At 36.8% G+C, this 18221-nt stretch overlaps 1 protein-coding gene and 1 pseudogene across 3 annotated transcripts in view; both read left to right on the top strand.

Moving 5' to 3' along the window:
• The window catches only part of CTDSPL2 (CTD small phosphatase like 2), an 82840-nt gene that overhangs the window by 1622 nt on the left and 62997 nt on the right, over window positions 1–18221 (top strand). The gene's annotated exons all lie outside the window — the stretch shown is intronic.
• On the top strand, window positions 10023–11692 carry LOC144616558 (bublin coiled-coil protein pseudogene; annotated as a pseudogene).

Below are 18221 nucleotides of genomic sequence, written 5' to 3'. Positions count from 1 at the left end.
AAGGTCATAAAGAAAGTCAAGGCAAAAGTAGCTCTTATGTGAAGCAGTCTTTTAGGATTGAATTGAACCTCATACTTGTCTTCTAGGACCAAAAGGGAATGGGAAGTGGAGGTGAGGGCATAGTGGATGCTTGCTGAACCTATTTGTTTCAAAAAATAGGGCCATTATGTGTTTAAAAGAATGTAAAATAATTGGACTCGTGTAGGCTTCATCTCTGTTTTAATAACCTTTTTGGATAGTTTATAAAGCATTAATGTTTTTAATAAAATTTGGCTTTCAGATGGCTGAGTGAGCATTGTATGTAGATTTTGTCTTCAAGAAATCTCAAATTGTTTAAATTCTACATTCATTCAGTATCTGTGCTCTTTTCATACTCTTCTCAGTACGGCTTGAAAGGATGTAAAAGCTGTAAGTGGTATAGTCCTTAATCTCTGTAGTCTTGTAGCTATATAGAAATTCCAAATAGGATTGTATAGAAAAACTGAATAGGATTGGTGTGTCTTATAATATTCCATTCTACATAGTGTCTCTTGGGCATTTCATTTGAGCTAGTAATTTATTCTTTTCCACTGTTAAGAAATTAAGAAGTGGGGGTGTTTTCTCTCTCCCAAATTTATCTATGTTTGAGATTTCTGGTCAAGAGGTTTCTTCACAAGATTATTATAGAAGAAAATCCATACAATTCTGGTTTCTAAATTGTTGTTTAGAAAGATGTTCTAGGCTCTAGACTTGTAACTGTAAAATTAATTGCAGATTGAATGAAATGGTATTAAATTATTTCAGTCATAGGAGAATGTACTTTGGGTTAAAGCAATAAAGAACCAAGTGATTTGTCAGAATTTGAAGTAGACAGTCTGCAATTTTATTTGTAATTTACCAGGTTGTTGTGAAAAGCATAAAGTAGAAAAGACACTTTAAGTCAGAAGTGTCAAATGTTCTGAGAGACCTCATGTATGGTGTACTAAGGTAATTATTCTGGGTAGGTTAAAAAGTTACCTAACCATTTTAGGGGTGCCTTTCTGACTCATTTAGTAAAACATGTGACTTTTGATCTTGGGATCCTGAGCTCTAGCCTCATGTTGGGGGTAGATAGAGATTACTTAAAAAAAAAAAAAAAAAAAAGTTACCTGACCATTTTTAACTGGATTAGCTATGGGGGGTCATTTGCTATACTTTGAAGATGAGAAGATTTGGGGCCCCTGGGTGGCTCAGTCAGTTGAGCATCTGACTTCGCCTCAGGTCATGGTCTCGCGGTCCATGGGTTCAAGTCCTGTGTTGGGCTCTGTGCTGACAGCTCAGAGCCTGGAGCCTTCTTCGGATTCTGTATCTCCTTCTCTCTCTGCCCCTCCCCTGCTGATGCTCTGTCTGTCTGTCTCTCTCTCTCTCTTTCTCTTTCTCTCAAAAATAAGTAAACATTAAAAAAAAGAGAGAAGCACTTAGATGCATGAAAAGAAGATGAGAAGATTTAACAGATATGGAGCTTATGATAAAACCATACAATTAACAGTTTTAGTTTTAACTTACTTGACATTTGTGAGGCACCTATCTAAGCCAGATCTATATTCACTACTGGTTGTATGACTACATTAAATTTCAGGTCACCTTTTTTTTTTTTTTTTTTTTTTTTTTTTTTTTTTTTTTTTCTTTTAACGTTTGTTTATTTTTGAGAGAGAGAAAGCATGTGAGCTGGAATGGGTAAAGAGAGGGAAACAGAGAATCCCAGATAGGCTCCAGGCTGTCAACACACAGCCGATGTGGGACTTGAACTCACAAACTGTGAGATCATGACCTGAGCTGAAATCAAGAGTTAGCCGCTTAACTGAGTGAACCACCCGGGGGCCCCTAATTTTCAGTTTAAACTGTATTAAATTGTAATTGGTTCTACATTACAAATAGGTAGACTAGATGGTTTACTGTGTAGTATAATTTGAGAATTGTTAGTGCCTAATTTTGTGTCTCTCTTGTGTATTATGAAATTCTTTTTAAATGTTTATTTATTTATTTTGAGAGAGAGAGCCTGTGGGAATGCATGTGGGAGCAGGGAAGGGGCAGAGAGAGGGTGAGAGAGAATCCCAGGCAAGCTCTGCACAGTCAGAGCAGAGCCCAAAGCAGGACTCAATCTCACAAACTGTGAAATCATGACCTGAGCCAAAACCAAGAGTCAGACACTTAACCAATTGAGCCATCCAGGTGCCCCTCTGAAATTCTTTTTAAAATGATGTTTAAATCACAAATTCTCTGGAAGATAAACTTTAAACTATTGTCTTTTATTGGCAATATTATCTCGTATGAGTTTATCAGATAAACTTGCTGATAACCACAAACAGGTGAGGGTTCAGAGGCAGTGCTAAAATGTAGAAGTAAGCTTTTATGTGCTGACTGATCAGGAGAGGTGTGACATAGGAGCACTGACTGTCTAGCAGAGAAAGATATGGTGGGGGTCGAGTCGCAATGAGAAACTTGGGTTTCTTGGGGTCCTTAAGGAATCTTGTGAATCTGACAGTAATGAGGGGTGAGACTAAGTGTGGCCCAAAGAATGGGAGAACTGTAAGGACAAATATGACTTAAAGGTTTGGCCAGTTTCCCTCAGTTAGTATGGTATTTTTAGAAGAGTGAAGGGAAACACTAATATGCCATTGAAAAAAAAATAGTGTAAAATTTTTACATAATAAGTCTTTTAATTTTATTATAAGGTCACAATAGGCCAGTTGAGTATATTTTGGATCCCATATTTTATGGTATTCATAAAGTCTCCTGTATTAATTTAAAGAGACTGTAGGAAAGGAAGTATGTCTAGATTAAACATAAATCATCAGCCGTAGTTTGACTTGAGGTTCTAGCAATCAGGTTTTCATGATAGCTATAATAATTTTAGAACAGGAAAATGTGTTTACTACCTTGATTAAAGAAACATAAAACTGTACTATTAGAAGACACCTGAATACTTCAGGAATAATTGAGATTAATATTTAGTAGTAGTTGCATATATAGTTTAGGAAGAATATTTTTCTGTGGACTGAATACTTATATATTAAGAAATTGTTTGAGGGGCGCCTGGGTGGCTCAGTTGAGTGTCCGACTTTGGCTTGGGTCATGATCTCACAGTTCCTGAGTTCGAGCCCCGTGTCGGGCTCTGTGCTGACAGCTTAGAGCCTGGAGCCTGCTTTGAATTCTGTGTCTCCCTCTCTCTCTGCTCCTCCCCCACTCATGCTCTCTCTCCTTCAAAAATAAATAAAAACATTTTTTAAAAAATTTAAAAAAAAAGAAAAATTGGGAAGTTAAAAAGCAGACATGTTGTTAAAAGTAGATAAGGGGAAGATTTTAAGTTTTTATTTATTTATTTTGAGAGAGAGATGTGAGGGGGCAGAGAGAAAGGGAGAGAGAGAATCCCAAGCAGGCTCTGCAGTGATAGCGCAGAGCCTGATGTGGCGCCAGAACTGACAAACTTTGAGATCATGACCTCAGCTGAAACCAAGAGTTGGTCACTTAATGGACTGACCCAGGCTTCCCAAGAAAGGGAAAGATTAAGACTCCATTAGCAGCATAACTTGGCATTTTAAATTTCTTATGTTGACCAGTTAATTTTTAAGTAGGAATTTAAAAGTACACTTTATTAAAAGTAGAGTATATTACTTGTTAAAGAAAAATATCCAGAACACATAAGTATCTTTTTAGTTGAGAAAAAACTATGATTATTTGTTTTAGGAATAATTACTTTCTTCCTGGTAGTCCCCAAATATGTATGATTATCCTGTTGAGTTGAAAATGATTAACCTCTCACTGATCTTAAAAGTACCTGCTTTAGTATTTTTTGTTAAATAAGATAATTAATTATACAGTCCTTTAATTTTCTGAGGTACTGATAAAAATTATTTGAAAAATATTCACAATCACATTTCAAAAATAATGCACTTTTTCCTTATTGGGAGTATGCCATTTTATTTTTTTAGTCATAGCAAACAAGAGTGTACTTCTGTAAGAGAATTATGACTATACCTAGTCTTTGACTATTTATTTATTTATTTATTTATTTATTTATTTATTTATTTATTTAAAGGATTTTATTTTAAATTAATCTCTGTACCCACTGTGGGGCTTGAGCTCAAAACTCCAAGATCAAGAGTTGCATGTTCTACCCACTGAGCCAGCCAGGTGCCCCGACTAGTAATTTAAATAGAAATTCACTTGGGGCTCCTGGCTGCCTCAGTCCATACAGCATGTGACTCTTAATCTTGGGGTTGTGAGTTCAAGCCCCATGTTGGAGGTAGAGTTTACTTAAAAAAAAAAAAAAAAAAAAAAAAAAAAAAAGTTCACTCTTCGTAAATTCTGTCTTTATCTCAATCAAAATGACTAATTTTTTCTTGGTAGGTAGTGTAAGAATAGTAGGGATTATTTCAGATACTGTAAATTTATTTTGGGCAAAGGCCTTGGTGTTTACTACATAATTTTAAAGATTTTTAGTTAATAACTATTTTTTCTTCTTGTCAATCTCATTAGCTTTTTATTCCTATAAGTAAATGTTTTCTACAGGTTTCAGATTTCTACTGACCTGAGTAGGTTAATACAAAATTAATTTTCTTTTTTTTAAATGTTTGTTTATTTTTGAGAGAGTGCAAGTGGGGCAGGGGCAGAGAGAGAAAGGGAGACAAAGGATCCAAAACGGGCTTTGCGCTGACAGCACAGAGCCCAGAGCCCATTGCGAGGCTTGAACTCAGAAACCATGAGATCATGACCTGAGCTTAAGTCAAACACTTAGCTGACTGAGCCACCCAGGTGCCCATAAAATTAATTTTCTTTAAGTAAATAGAAGTTTAATCAAAGAGTATAAGTAGTTGTATCTATCCTCTTGCCCAGTTTCGGTGAGAACTAAAATAAAAGCACTTTTAGGAAAATTCTGCTAAGTTTAAGTTCACTTCTTTTATCGTCAAGTTTCTTTGTTAATGTGTTTAAAAAGTACATTGTAACTTGTATGTATACAGGTGACCCAGCAAATTAAAAAACAAAAATGCTGGAATATATATATATATGTGTGTGTGTGTATATATATATATATATATTTTTTTTTTTTTTTTTTTTTTTTTTTAGAAAGGATAGTAATATGATGAAAAATAATAGACTGGAGTGACAAGTATCGTATGTGCTTTTTGAGGAAAAAGAAAAGTTTCTCATGAGTATTATGGTACTCAGTTCTTATGAATTCATAAATTATATGTTTGCTAACACCTTGTGTTATAAAGTGTTATTGATAAGAATTTCTTTCATACCATGTAGTAGAATGCTCTTTTTACAAGATGTTTAAATTATATTTATTGAAGGTAGTTAAAATTAAAAGTCTCCAAATTATTGTTCTATTAAAGCTTAGGTTAAAGAAATACAAAAATGCCCTCAGCAGGACATACTACCTCATTCTGTCCATAACAAATACTGATTTTGTCCTAATGGTATTTCTACTGAAGACATAAAAAGGTTTTAAGTTGGGGTACTGCTAGTAGTATTTTAAAACTTTATATCTGAATGGTTGTGCCTTAATAAGTATTTTCAGTGATTAACAAACTGAATAATGCACTCTTTAAAAAATCAGAGTTCATATTTTCATAGAGTGTTATAGTCATCAATTTAACAATCCACATATTTTGTTTCTCTAGAGAAAAATAATTGATCATAGATTTAGAAAAAGCATTCTTCATTGTTGTTCATCGAAGAAAATTTTGCAAGGAAAGAACCTCATCTGCTGGGGTTTTTTTGTATATTCCCTATATTTTGACAAATGCTTTTGATTATAAGTTTATTATGTTTAGTAGCTTCTAAAGAATCTTATAATGTTAGCTAGTAAAAAAAGACAAAGTCCTACATCAAAAATAGTAATAACCCCAAAATGACCACCTATCTTTATCACACTTTTTGGAGAAGGATTTGATGAAAACTCTTCTTGTATTGGAATTGATGCTTATGTAATACTCCTCTACTAAGTTCTTCTGCCCTAGTTGACTTTTGACTTTTATTAGATGATAAGTGGGAGGGACAGAGAAATCTCTTCCTTCTCTGAAGTCATTTAATGAAGGCTTAGGGAAGTTGTGGAGATTAAAGTGGACAGTTGAGTACCTCAAGTTGTTGATTTCAGATTAGGCTAGAAATATAGATAGGAAAAACAGATGCTGACACTTTTGGAAATGTCATTTGGTATTAATGAAGGCAGTGATTTTTAGCTTTTTTTTTCATTAATATAAATTTTAATATAAATCCAGTAGTGATACTATTTGTAATAGTATAAATTAACAAACTCATAGAAATCTAGACCTAGAGGAGACCAAAGGGCCATCTAGTCCAGTAAAGTCTTTGTTTTATTAATGATGAGCCATTCTGAAGACTTTTTAACATGTAGTAAGTGTTTGTCTTAAATTCTTAATTAGGGTGCTGTGGGATGAGTTGTATGTGATAGGATGAAAACAGCTCAGCTTAATTAATGACTCATTTCCCATTTTGGCACCTTTTTTTTTTAAGGTAAAATTTACATATAGTGAAATGCACAGATCTAATGTCCAGTAATTTCTGCTGTTGAGGAAATGAAATGCTAGAATGATTGCATGACTTAATCAGTGTCTGGCCGCTAACTAATGATAGATTCAGGACTGGTACCTCCCTGTTATTCCTTAAATAACTCCCTCGGGAGGCTACTCTGGAACCTTATATGCGTATATTCTTTATATAGCCAATTTACAATTTATATGTGTCTAAATTTTAATGGGAAAACCCAGACTTTGTTTCCTTTAAAGTTTGATTTGTAATCTTTTTACCGTTGTCTTTATTTATTACTCACTTTTGTTTCCCTCTTCTCTGCTTCATTCAGCAAATACTTGTTTAAAGGATATACATCAGGGTGGTCCTAGAAAATTCGTTAAGAATCCTTTATATGCAGTGTGCTATTTTGTTGTTTTGATAGAAATTTGTGCACTCAAGACCTCATTAGCAAATTATTAACTGAGTTTATGCTTGTAGCATTATTATAATCTTGTTAGCACAAGATAATCTGTAACCATAATTGTTTGCTTCAGATATTGCTTGGAATCAGGGATTTTGTGAAGAGGAAGGAAATCTTATGAGGAAGGAACATTTTTAGTTTTATTTATAGGCCCCTTTTTGTGAGCAAGAATTGATTGCTGCAGTGAGGGTTGTTTGTGTTTCAGTGACATAGTTTTTTCCCATTTTCTAATCTCTGGTCTCTGAGGAAAATGAGAAAAATTTATGGTTCAGTTCAACATAGATTGAGTTATCTTATGTGCCAGGTTATTGTTACAGATTAGATTTCTGCCTTCAAGACTCTTACAGTCTAGTGCAGTTAAAGATATAAATTATTTCAGTAGGATTTGTTAAGAGCTTAGATACAGATAATATAGGTTTACATCAACTTGGGGATGTGGAGGCGGTTACTTAACTTACTGGGGTGCAAGATACTTGGGCTGAGCTTTCAGTGATGAAGATAAGAATTAGTTGAAAGAAAAGAATGTTTGAGGTAAAGAGAAAAGCAGAAGTAGATACAGCATAGTGTGGGCAGGAAACTATTATTATTGGAGTGCAAAGAGAGAGGCAGCAAATAGCAATGAAAAAAGACTTAGATCATGTAGGGTTTTATACTAGAGTCTAGTCTTTATTTTGAAGACAGTTAATGAGAAGGAACAGGCAGATTTGTGGAGTGGGGAGGATGGATTTAAAGGGGACAAGACTAAGAACTGTTTTAGAGGTGAAGTCATCAGGGTGTGTTGATTGTAGGAAACGAGGAATGACTAGGATATATAGGGTGGTTTCTGGTTTGGTTGATGGGGTAGACGGTGGGAACATTACTTGCAATCAAGAAGATAGTAAGAGAAGCAGCTGGCAGGGTCACTCGGTAGAGTGTGTGGTTCTTGATCTTGGGGTTGTGAGTTTGAGCCCCATATTGGGTAAAGAAATTGCTTAAATTAATAAACTTAAAAAAAAAGAATATAGTAGGAAATAATACAGTAGGAAGAGTAGGTTTGGGTGTGACGGTGGGATGGGAATGTGGGTGAGAAAGAGTTCATTTTGGGGTAAGTTGAATTTGAGGTGCCAAGTGAAAGTGATGAGAAGGCTGTTGGATGTGAGTCTGAAATTTAGAGGTGGTAGAGAAACTAGCAGAATTAATTTCGCAATTGATAATGAGCATTTGAAAGAGATTTTCTCCCCACCCTCCACTACTTTCCCAATCCTTTTAGTTGGCCTGCAGGTAAATAGAAAGCAAACTTCATTGCCCAGTTTTAGATTGCTGAGCAGTCAGCTCTTTCTATTCCTGAAATGAGGTCTGGTTTAAATGTTGAAAAAAGTTGAAATGTTTTACATTATATACTTCCCCCCTTGTAATGTCATGAGTTCGTAGGCTTAAAAATGTCATTGCCCCATTGTTAGGTTTGTTTTATGATGTAATCTAACTAAATTGTATCATTTTCATTCATTAGATCCATTTCCCTAGTGTACTCATTTCCCAGTCTTTACTTGTTTTATTCTGTTCTATTGATAACAGAAAAGGGCTTATCTAGTAATGGAGCTCCTAGAGAACCTAGAGGATATGTTAAATTCTAACATAAGTAGAATTACCAAGAAGAGGAAGTATATGCATGTTTAAAATTTTTCCTTTATATTTTAAGTGATAGTATTAGATTATTGTAGATGTTGTATAGGCAATTTCTGACCTGTACTTGGCCCAGTTGTTATTAGGGTAATGCTGACCTCATAAAATGAGTTGGGAAGTGTGTTCCCTTCTATTTTCTAAAAGTTTGTGTAGATTTGTTTTGTTTTTGTTTTAAATGATTTCTTTTTTTTTCAAGTTTATATATTTTGAGAGAGAGAGAGCGTGCATGTGCATGCACGAGAGGGAGAGAGGCAGAGAGAGAGGGAGAGAGAGGATCATGAACTGTGAGATCATGACCTGAGTGGAAATCAGGAGTTGGACACTTAAGTGACTGAGCCACCCAGGTGCTTCTGTTTTAATGTTTTGTTTTAAATGTTTGGTATGATTTTCCAGTGAAGTCATCTGGACCCCTGTGTTAGAGGCTTTTCCTACAATTTCAATTTTTTAAAATAGATGTAGGACTGATCAGGTTACCTATTCTTGTGTGAGCTTTGGTGGCTCAGTTTTTGAGGAGTTTGACCATTTCATGTAAATTGTTGAATACACGGGCATAAAGTTGTTATATTCCATTATTGTTCATATAATGTCTGTGGGATGTGTAGGGATTTCACTTTTCATTCCAGATGTTTGTAATTTGTGTCTTCCTTTTTTCCCCTCAGTCTTACTAGAGGCTTATCAATTTACTGATCTTTTCTAAATCAACTTTTGGTTTCATTGAGTTTTCTGTTTTTGACCTCATTGATTTTTGGTTCTGTTGAATGCTTTGTCTTGACAGTGGGTTGAATTTTCTTCCTTTTTTGTGTGTCTTTCAATATTTTATCAAATGCTAGATATCATGAACAGAACAGTTAAAGACTGAGTAGATAGTATATATACCTGGAAAATTGTGTACCTGGATTTTTAGTGTAGGGAGTCCAGTTGATCTAAGTTTCAGTTTTGTTGTAACAAAAGAATTTTTTTTTCTTTGTGAAGAATATTTTAAGTGCACCATTAATTGCAAACTTCTCTAGTGTTATTTGTGCTTAAGCTGGAAATTGAGGCATGAGAAAGTATTTCTCAGTTTTCCTGATGACTTTCAGTTTTTGGCTTTCCTTGTGCACCTGTTTGTGTTCCTTTGTAGATTCTCCTCTCTTCCAGTGGTAGATTACAGTTGTGTTAATCTGTGCTTGTTAGGTGTGCTCTTTCGAAGGGACACATGTACGCCAATGTTTATAGCAGCACTATCAACAGTAGCCAAATTATGGAAAGACCCCACAAGTCCACTGATGGATGAATGGATAAAGATATGTGTGTGTGTGTGTGTGTGTGTGTGTGTGTGTGTGTGTGTGTGTATACACATATAATGGAGTATTACTCGGCAATCAAAAAGAATGAAATCTTGGGTCACCTGGGAGGCTCGGTTAAGCGTCCGACTTCAGTTCAGGTCATGATCTCACGGTCAGTGGGCTCAAGCCCTGCATCAGGCTCTGTGCTGACAGCTCAGAGCCTGGAACCTGCTTCAGATTCTTTGTCTCCCTTCTCTCTTTGCCCCTCCCCCTGCATCTTCTCTTTCTCAAAAATAAGCATTAAAAATTTTTTTAAATAAAAAATAAATTAAAAAAACGATACTATCAACAGTGAAAAGGCAACCTATGGAATGAGAGAAAATATGTGCAAGTCATATATCTCATATGGGTTTAATATTCAGAATATATTTTAAAACTCCTGCAACAACAAAAAAAAAATCGAACAACCCAGTTCAAAAACAGGTAAAAGACATTTCTCCAAAGAAGATATACAAAAAAGCACATCAAATAATGCTCAACATCACTAATCATTAGGAAAATGCAAACCAAAACCACAGTGAGGTACCTCTTCACACCACTATGATAGCCATTATCAAAAAACAGAAAATAAGACTTGTCATCAGGGATATGAAGAAACTGGAACCCTTGGTGCACTGCCGATAAGAATGCAAAATGGTGCAGCCACTGTGGAAAATACTGTTGGCAGTTCCTTAAAAATTTAAACATAGAATTACCATATGATCTAGCAATTCTTCTAGGTAGTTCTAAAGAACTGAAAGCAGGAACACAAACAGGTATTTGCATAGCCATATTCACAGCACCGTTATCCACAACAGCCAAAAGGTGGAAGCATAAGTGTCTATTGACAGAAGAGTGTATAAACAAAATGTGGTAGAAATATACAATGGAATGTTATTCAGCCCTAAAGAAGAAGGAAATTCTATAATATGCTACAACATGGATGAAACTTGACATTACACTAAGGAAAATAAATCAGTCATGAAGGGACAAATATATGATTTCACTTATACCTACTCAAATTAAGTACCTTATGTACCTATGTATTTGTGTACTTTGTATAAATCTGGTTTTTCCAGGCCTTTCATAACAGGAATTGGAATGGACCGATAAGTAGGATTGGGAGAAAGAGAGGTTTGGGGAAAAGATAACAAAAACCATAGAGGAAGGCCTAACCATAAGATAGTTTTGGGAGAACCACAATGTTTAGGAAAGAGGAAAAAAATCTGCTCTTCTGGTCCTGCATTTCATCCAGTGCCTCCACCTTCCACCCTGTGCTGGCTGTGGGTGCATGATCGCTGCATTCCAGCATCTCCCATCATTGCACAGCCCTTGGGGCACCCAGGCCCACAATGTTGGGCCCCAACAGGGACCTGGGCATGCCAGTGGAGGCAAGGGTAGAAGGTGAAGATGATGACTTCAGGGAGGCAGAATATGCTACCATTGACTCCATGTTGGACCAGATCAACTCCTGTCTTGACCACCTGGTGAAGAACAACCACCTCCACACCCACTTCCAGGAGACTCCAACCAGCAGACACACTGTGAGTTCCAGCAGCAGCTCAGAGAGGCCCCTAGCAATGCCAGTCTGTAGACTCTAGAAAACCCTAACCAGCCCTAACCCTGCCTCCCTGGGTGAGGCTCTGACCTAGGCATTCACCACCTGGCTTAGATACCTTTTCAAGGGCTGGCCTACAGGTCCCCTGATAGACCTGCCTGCCTGGACCACCTTTCTGGTACTCCTCTTGGCATGCAGGGGCCAGCCCTCACCCACCTTATCTGCCTGCCCAATTTTAGGGCACTTTCCACTCTGCCCAGGCCTTGAATGTCCACCCTAATTGGGTCTCCAACAATAACAAAACAAAAACCAAAAAGAAAATGTAGGACGCATTGGGGAATTATTCTCTTTACTATCAGCCTAGCCAGTTTGAACCCTTTCCTTTGGTCTAAACCAAGGAAAAGGCAAGGGAGTTTATGCCAAGCAACCTGAGCACAAACAAGTCATGGAATTACAAATTGCAGCTCTAGATCAGAAAGGAAAGCTCCTCTAATTGTAGAGTTTTACCTAAAGATCCACTTTTATACATTAATTGGGTTCTGCCTACACAAAAGAAAGCTGGGAAAAAAATGCTCTACAAGCCTAACAACAATTACAAAAATGGGATAAACTACAAAATCGAACTTCTCTTGAGCCTATCAGAGAGCTGAGGACTTAGGGCAACCAAATAAATATCCAAGAAAAGGAAAGCCTTTCCTGAGAGAGACAGGATATAAGCACTGGCTCACCTATGGCAGAGCAAGGGAAGAGCCATAAAAACATTAAAAAAAAAAATAATGTAAAATTGTTAATAAACTCCTTAAAATTAAGGCAAAGTAGGCTAGCACAGAATGTAGTATTCCTGGAAGCTATAGACACAATGGAAGTGTATCTTTGCCACAGACTTCCACCAGGTGCTCACAATATGGGAACACATGAGTAGAAAGAACCTTCTCTGCGGTGCAGAGCTAAAGAGGGGAGCAGCTTGTACCTGGGAAAAAAAATATCAAAGCCTCAACCAGATCTTTTTCCCCCAAGGAAAGAAAATTTTAAAGCCAGGGGAGGGGCAGGTCCAGTAACCTTCAGGGCATAAGTGAAGACATGATTAAGGAGGAGGGTAAAGTCTAAGAAAAACCCGTCTACCACTAATGGGTGGGGCAGGAAACAGTGTGGGCAGAGGGATCTTAATACAACTGTCTTCAGAGATCTCCTATCCTTAAGGCAAGGCTCAGGGAACTCTTTCCAAACAAGACCTGAAAAGCTGCAAGCCTAATTTGGCACTGAGAGGCAATCACTGACAGAGCCCCACTCCTTATGCCCAGATACACAGGGCCTATCCTACATTGTGACTACACCAGAACAACACCAAGCTAACAAGCACAGATTTTTTTTTCCTTTCTCTTTATTGATTTTTTTTTTTTTAATTTACATCCAAGTTAGTTAGCATACAGTGCAACAATGATTTCAGGAATAGATTTCTTACTGTCTCTTACCCATTTAGCCCATCCCCTCCTCCCACAACCCCTCCAGTAACCAGTCTATTTGTTCTCCATATTTAAGAGTCTCATATGTTTTGTCCCCCTCCCTGTTTTTATATTATTTTTGCTTCCCTTCCCCTATGTTCATCTGTTTTGTATCTTAAAGTCCTCATACGAGTGAAGTCATATGATATTTCTCTAATTTCGCTTAGCATAATACCCTCTAGTTTCATCCATGTAGTTGCAAATGGCAAGATTTCATTCGTTTTTTAAAATTTTTTTAACGTTTATTCCTTTTTGAGAGACAGAGGTAGAGCGCGAGTGGGGGAGGAGCAGAGAGAGAGAGGGAGACAGAATCTGAAGCAGGCTGCAGGCTCCAGGCTATCAGTACAGAGCCTGGACAGGGCTCGAACTCAAGAAACATGAGGTCATGATCTGAGCCGAAGTCGGACACTTCACCAACTGAGCCACCCAGGTGCCCTGATAGTGTCCTTTATTGCAGAAAAGTTTTTAACTTAAGTGTAGTCCGGTTTATCTTTTCTTTTTTCTTTTGTTGCCTGTCCTTTTGTGTCATATCCAAGAAATTATTGTCAAACCCAATGTCATGAGCTTTCTCCCTATGTTTTCTTCTAAGAGTTGTATAGTTTTAGCTCTTAAGGTCTTTGATCCGTTTTGAGTTTGTTTTTATATGTGGTGTAAGGTAAGGGTCCAACTTCATTTTTTGCTTTTGGATATCCAGTTTTCCCAGCACTAGAGATATATGGTTTTAATATGAGTACAGATAGGCTTGGTGTAAAAATAGGGAATATAGTTTTCCACACGGTTGATATAATGGTTTAGAGTCTAGATTTTTCTATCGTTATATTATGGGTAAAAGTATGCCATAGGAGCTGCCCTGGAACTGTAACCCGCATTTGTAACACTATTTCTATGAGAAGTTGTATTTTGAGCTCCCAACTGCCAGTTTGTAAACACAGCTGTTTGTAAGTTAACCCTATTTTAAGGCTTTGTATAGACAGGGGTTCATTCAGCGGGAAAATCACTTGTGAATGACTATGTATTTAGAAAAGAGCAGAAGTAAAAACAAACTTTAGAGGGTAATGGGAAATTAGAATTTTTAGTGGCTTTTTAATTAGTTTTTTGTTGGCAATAAATATACCATTTTTACATTGCCAGTTATTTTTATTGAAATTACCTGGAAATTGTTCCTTAAAACACTTCTGCTGTGTTTTCCACCTCATTTTCTTCCATCATAAGATGGAAGTAATGGATACTACTTTATGATGTTGAAAGATTAAGTGAAACAATGTATTAAAAACCACTTAGGACAATGCCTTGGACGGAGCAGTTAATAAAGGAAAGCTATTGGTTAATATATCACTTTAACCTTTTCCATGTTCAGATACATGTAGTTAGATAGGAACTTTATTTTTGAAAAGGATAGGTTAAGGATTGGTTTTCTGGAGCACACAGGAAACTTACTAGAAAACCAACACAGTACTTTTTTAGGCAGTGTTTTGGTAGTGTGCTTGTTTGAATTATGTTTCAATATTCAGGTAAGCATAGACATTTGAGCCTTTATTTTAGGATTTTAGTAATCTGCAAGAAATGCGAAGAGATTAAATTAGCAAATATTTATTGAGATCCTTGGAAATACAAATTGTTTTTGAAGTAAATATAGTTCCATTATATTGGGGAGTTGGAACAAATCATGTAAATACCTAACTTTTCTAAATTAAGCCATAATTGGCAAACTAAAAAAGTTATATAATATTTGTTTTTAAGTATTAAAATGAAAAAATATTCAAGCTTTGGATTTAAAACAAGGAAAATTATGCTTAACCAAATTGCAAGAGTTAAATTCTTTTTAGAAATTCTGCATATTGGGGCGCCTGGGTGGCTCAGTTGGTTAAGTGTCCCACTCTTGATTTTGGCTCAGGTCATGATCTCATGGGTTGTGGGTTTGAGCCCTGCATCAGGCTCTGTGCTGACAACATTTAGTCTGCTTGGGATTCTTTCTCCCTTCTCTGCCCCTCCCCTGCTTGTGTGCACTAGCGCATGTGCTCTCTTTCTTAAAATAAACTTAGAAAAGAACTTTTTTATTAAATAAGCGAATTGATGTTATATATTTGCAGGTTTTATTCGGTTCACTTTAAAAGTTCTTTTTGTTTAGAACTCATTTAACATTTTGAAATACTTGCATTAGGAAGTATTGAGCTTCATGTCTCCTTAAGTTATTTGAGCACAATATAGGTTACCTTTAAACAGAGAAACTATCTGAAAGATTTCTGCTTTGGTTGGGGAGGTTGAACTAGAGTTCTTTTCAACTTCAGTCCTTTGATTCTTTATTATTATTATTATTATTATTATTATTTATTTGAGAGAGAGCATACATGCTCGTGCACAAGTGGGGGAAGGGCAGAGAGCAAGAGGAGAGAGAATCCAAAGCAGTTTCTATGCCATCAGTGCAGAGCCTGTTGTGGGTGGGGCTCGAACTCACAAACTGTGAGATCATCTGAGCTGAGAGTTGACACTTAACCAATTGTGCCACCCAGGTGCCCCAGTATTTTAATTCTTAAAAACAAAGACAAAAAAACAAGGAAGGGGCGCCTGGGTGGCTCAGTTGGTTAGGCATCTGACTTCGGCTCAGGTCATGATCTCACAGTTCATGGTTTTGAGCCCTGTGTTGGGCTCTGTGCGGCTAGCTCAGGGCCTGGAGCCTGCTTTGGATTTTGTGTCTCCCTCTCTCTCTGCCCCTCCCCTGCTCTTGCTCTGTCTCTCAAAAATAAATAATAAAATAAATAAATAATAAATAAATAAATGTAAAGAAGGAAAATTTAAAAAAAATTTTTTTTTTTAAATGAGGAAAGGGCATGCATAGGCATTTAACCAAATGGGAACTAGAGGTAGCCTATAAATATAATTAAAACATTTAATTTTACCTGTCATGACTACAGTTTAAAGTCATTTTTACTTTTGGGGCACCTGGGTGGCTCAGTCAGTTGAGTGTCCAACTCTTGATTTTGACTGAGGTCATGCATCCCAGGGTTATGGGATTGAGCCCCACATTGGGCTCCACACTGAGCATGGAGTCTGCTTAAGATTCTCTCTCCCTCTCTCCCGCTGCCCCTCTCCCCCCTTAAATTTAAAAAAAAAATCATTTCCTTCAATTATCAAACATTTTAAAAATTAAAAAGAAATTCTGATGTGCAGGATTCAGTATGTGGATAGCTTGCTTGGCTCTCTTTAGTCCCCGTTGTGCATGTGTGCTGCCTCAGCCAGGAATGTGGTTGGCGCAACAACCCCTGCATCTGCAGGCTATTAGAGCTGTTGGCCTCCTACTTCACCTGCTACAGAAATTATTACTTATACCAGAAATGTCACTTATACTGATGATACCATTGAGTGTGGTCATTGTCCGACTGCTGTAAACCATCAGTCTCTTTTTATGGTGACCTCAAAGTTGACATTCCTCTCAGCCTGACAAACCATCTGAGCTTGCAGGTGGAGTAGGGAGTAGGGGAGTAGAGCAGTCCCAGACAGGAATGACACGGACTCCTAACGTTCTTACCCAAAGTTGAGCAGTTTTATAAGGATTCTTAGATTGTTATATGCCTTTGGTTTATTTCTAGAGTACTGAAGTGGTGGTTTTTGTTATTTTGTCTAACTGAATGGTTGCTTTTTGTGGAGATTTATTCACCTCTTAAGCTGGACATAGAATTCCAGGGATTTAACTTCCTCTATATCTGTCTTCTTGTTCTATACTGTTCTAGGTTTCTGAGGACCCAGTAGATGATAGACCTGGAATTAGAAGTCTAAATAATTTTATCTCATGACAGACTCACAATAGCCATGCCAGTGCTATTACCGTATGCATGATTTTTGAAGCCGTATATGCACTTTTTGCTGTGTTCTTCACATTCATCCCTTACTTAAAAATTTTTTTTTTCTATGATGTTTATTTATTTTTGAGAAAGAGACAGAATGTGAGTGGGAGAGGGGCAGAGGGAGAGGGACACACAGAATCCGAAGCAGGCTCCAGCACAGAGCCTGATGCAGGGCTTGAACTGAGGAACTGTGAGATCATGACCTGAGCCGAAGGTGGTTGCTTAACTGACTGAGACAGCTGCCTTTATCCCTCACTTTTAAATTTTAAATAGTTAAGTATGTTTACATTGTCAGAGAATATACATACTCTACTCTCTTCCTTTTAACCTTCATTTTGGTTTTTGCTGTATGAGTAACTAACTCCATGTTGTATGTTTGATATTCACCATCGGTTCTAATGCAATATCTGTACTCAGTTTGGTTTTCTCAAATGCTCTGTTAGATTTTTTTAGGAAGGCCACAGTATTCCCAGAGTTTTTGCTCATTGACAATAGTTGGTGGCCATTATTCTTGTTATTTTTGTTGGATATAAAATCTTTGGTTTACTCACATGGTCTTTTCTTGATTATTTTATTTTAAATATATAACTCCATTTTTCGTCTGGCATGAAGTGTTGCTGTTGAAAAATTGAGAGTAGTTTAATTTTTTTTTTCCATTATAAAGTCACTTAGTACATGTCTAGATCGGGGATATGCAAACTGTTGCCCGTGGGCTGACTGCCTGTGTAGACACAGTTTTATTGTACACAGCCATGCTTATTTACTTACATATAGTCTTTGGATGCTTTTGCTAAACACTGCCATAGACAATATTGAAACCAATGAGCATGGTTCCAGACACTGATATTTGAGTTTCATTTAACTTATACCCTGTGATCTGCAAGCCTAAAACATTTACTGTGTGGTTCTATAAGAAAAAGTTTGCCTGTATCTGGCTTAGATGCCCAAAGGAGGATTTTTCCCCGCATTTAAAATTAAAGTTCAGTAAAGTTCTAGTAATTCATACCAGACTGTGTTTTCATATTTGCTTTTCTCAGGCCTGTTTCTTTCAATACAGAGTTTCAAACTTTTCCTATTTCTGGAAATTTCTCTTGTTTTTGAGTATCTGATCTGTTTTCAGTATTTACCAGTTTCTCTTGAATCTTCATTTGTTTTTTAAGACTTTTATTTTTTTTTTCATTTTTTTTTTCAAAATTTTTTTTTAACGTTTATTTATTTTTGAGACAGAGACAGAGCATGAACAGGGGAGGGTCAGAGAGAGGGAGACACAGAATCTGAAACAGGCTCCAGGCTCTGAGCGGTCAGCACAGAGCCCGACGCGGGGCTTGAACTCACTGACCGAGAGATCATGACCTGAGCCGAAGTCGGCTGCTT

Source organism: Panthera onca, chromosome B3, assembly GCF_046562875.1.
Source record: "Panthera onca isolate mPanOnc1 chromosome B3, mPanOnc1 haplotype 2, whole genome shotgun sequence".
In the NCBI taxonomy this organism is placed as follows: domain Eukaryota; kingdom Metazoa; phylum Chordata; class Mammalia; order Carnivora; family Felidae; genus Panthera; species Panthera onca.
Note: the sequence above shows the minus strand (reverse complement) of the source record. Positions and strands in the feature narration are given on the sequence as shown.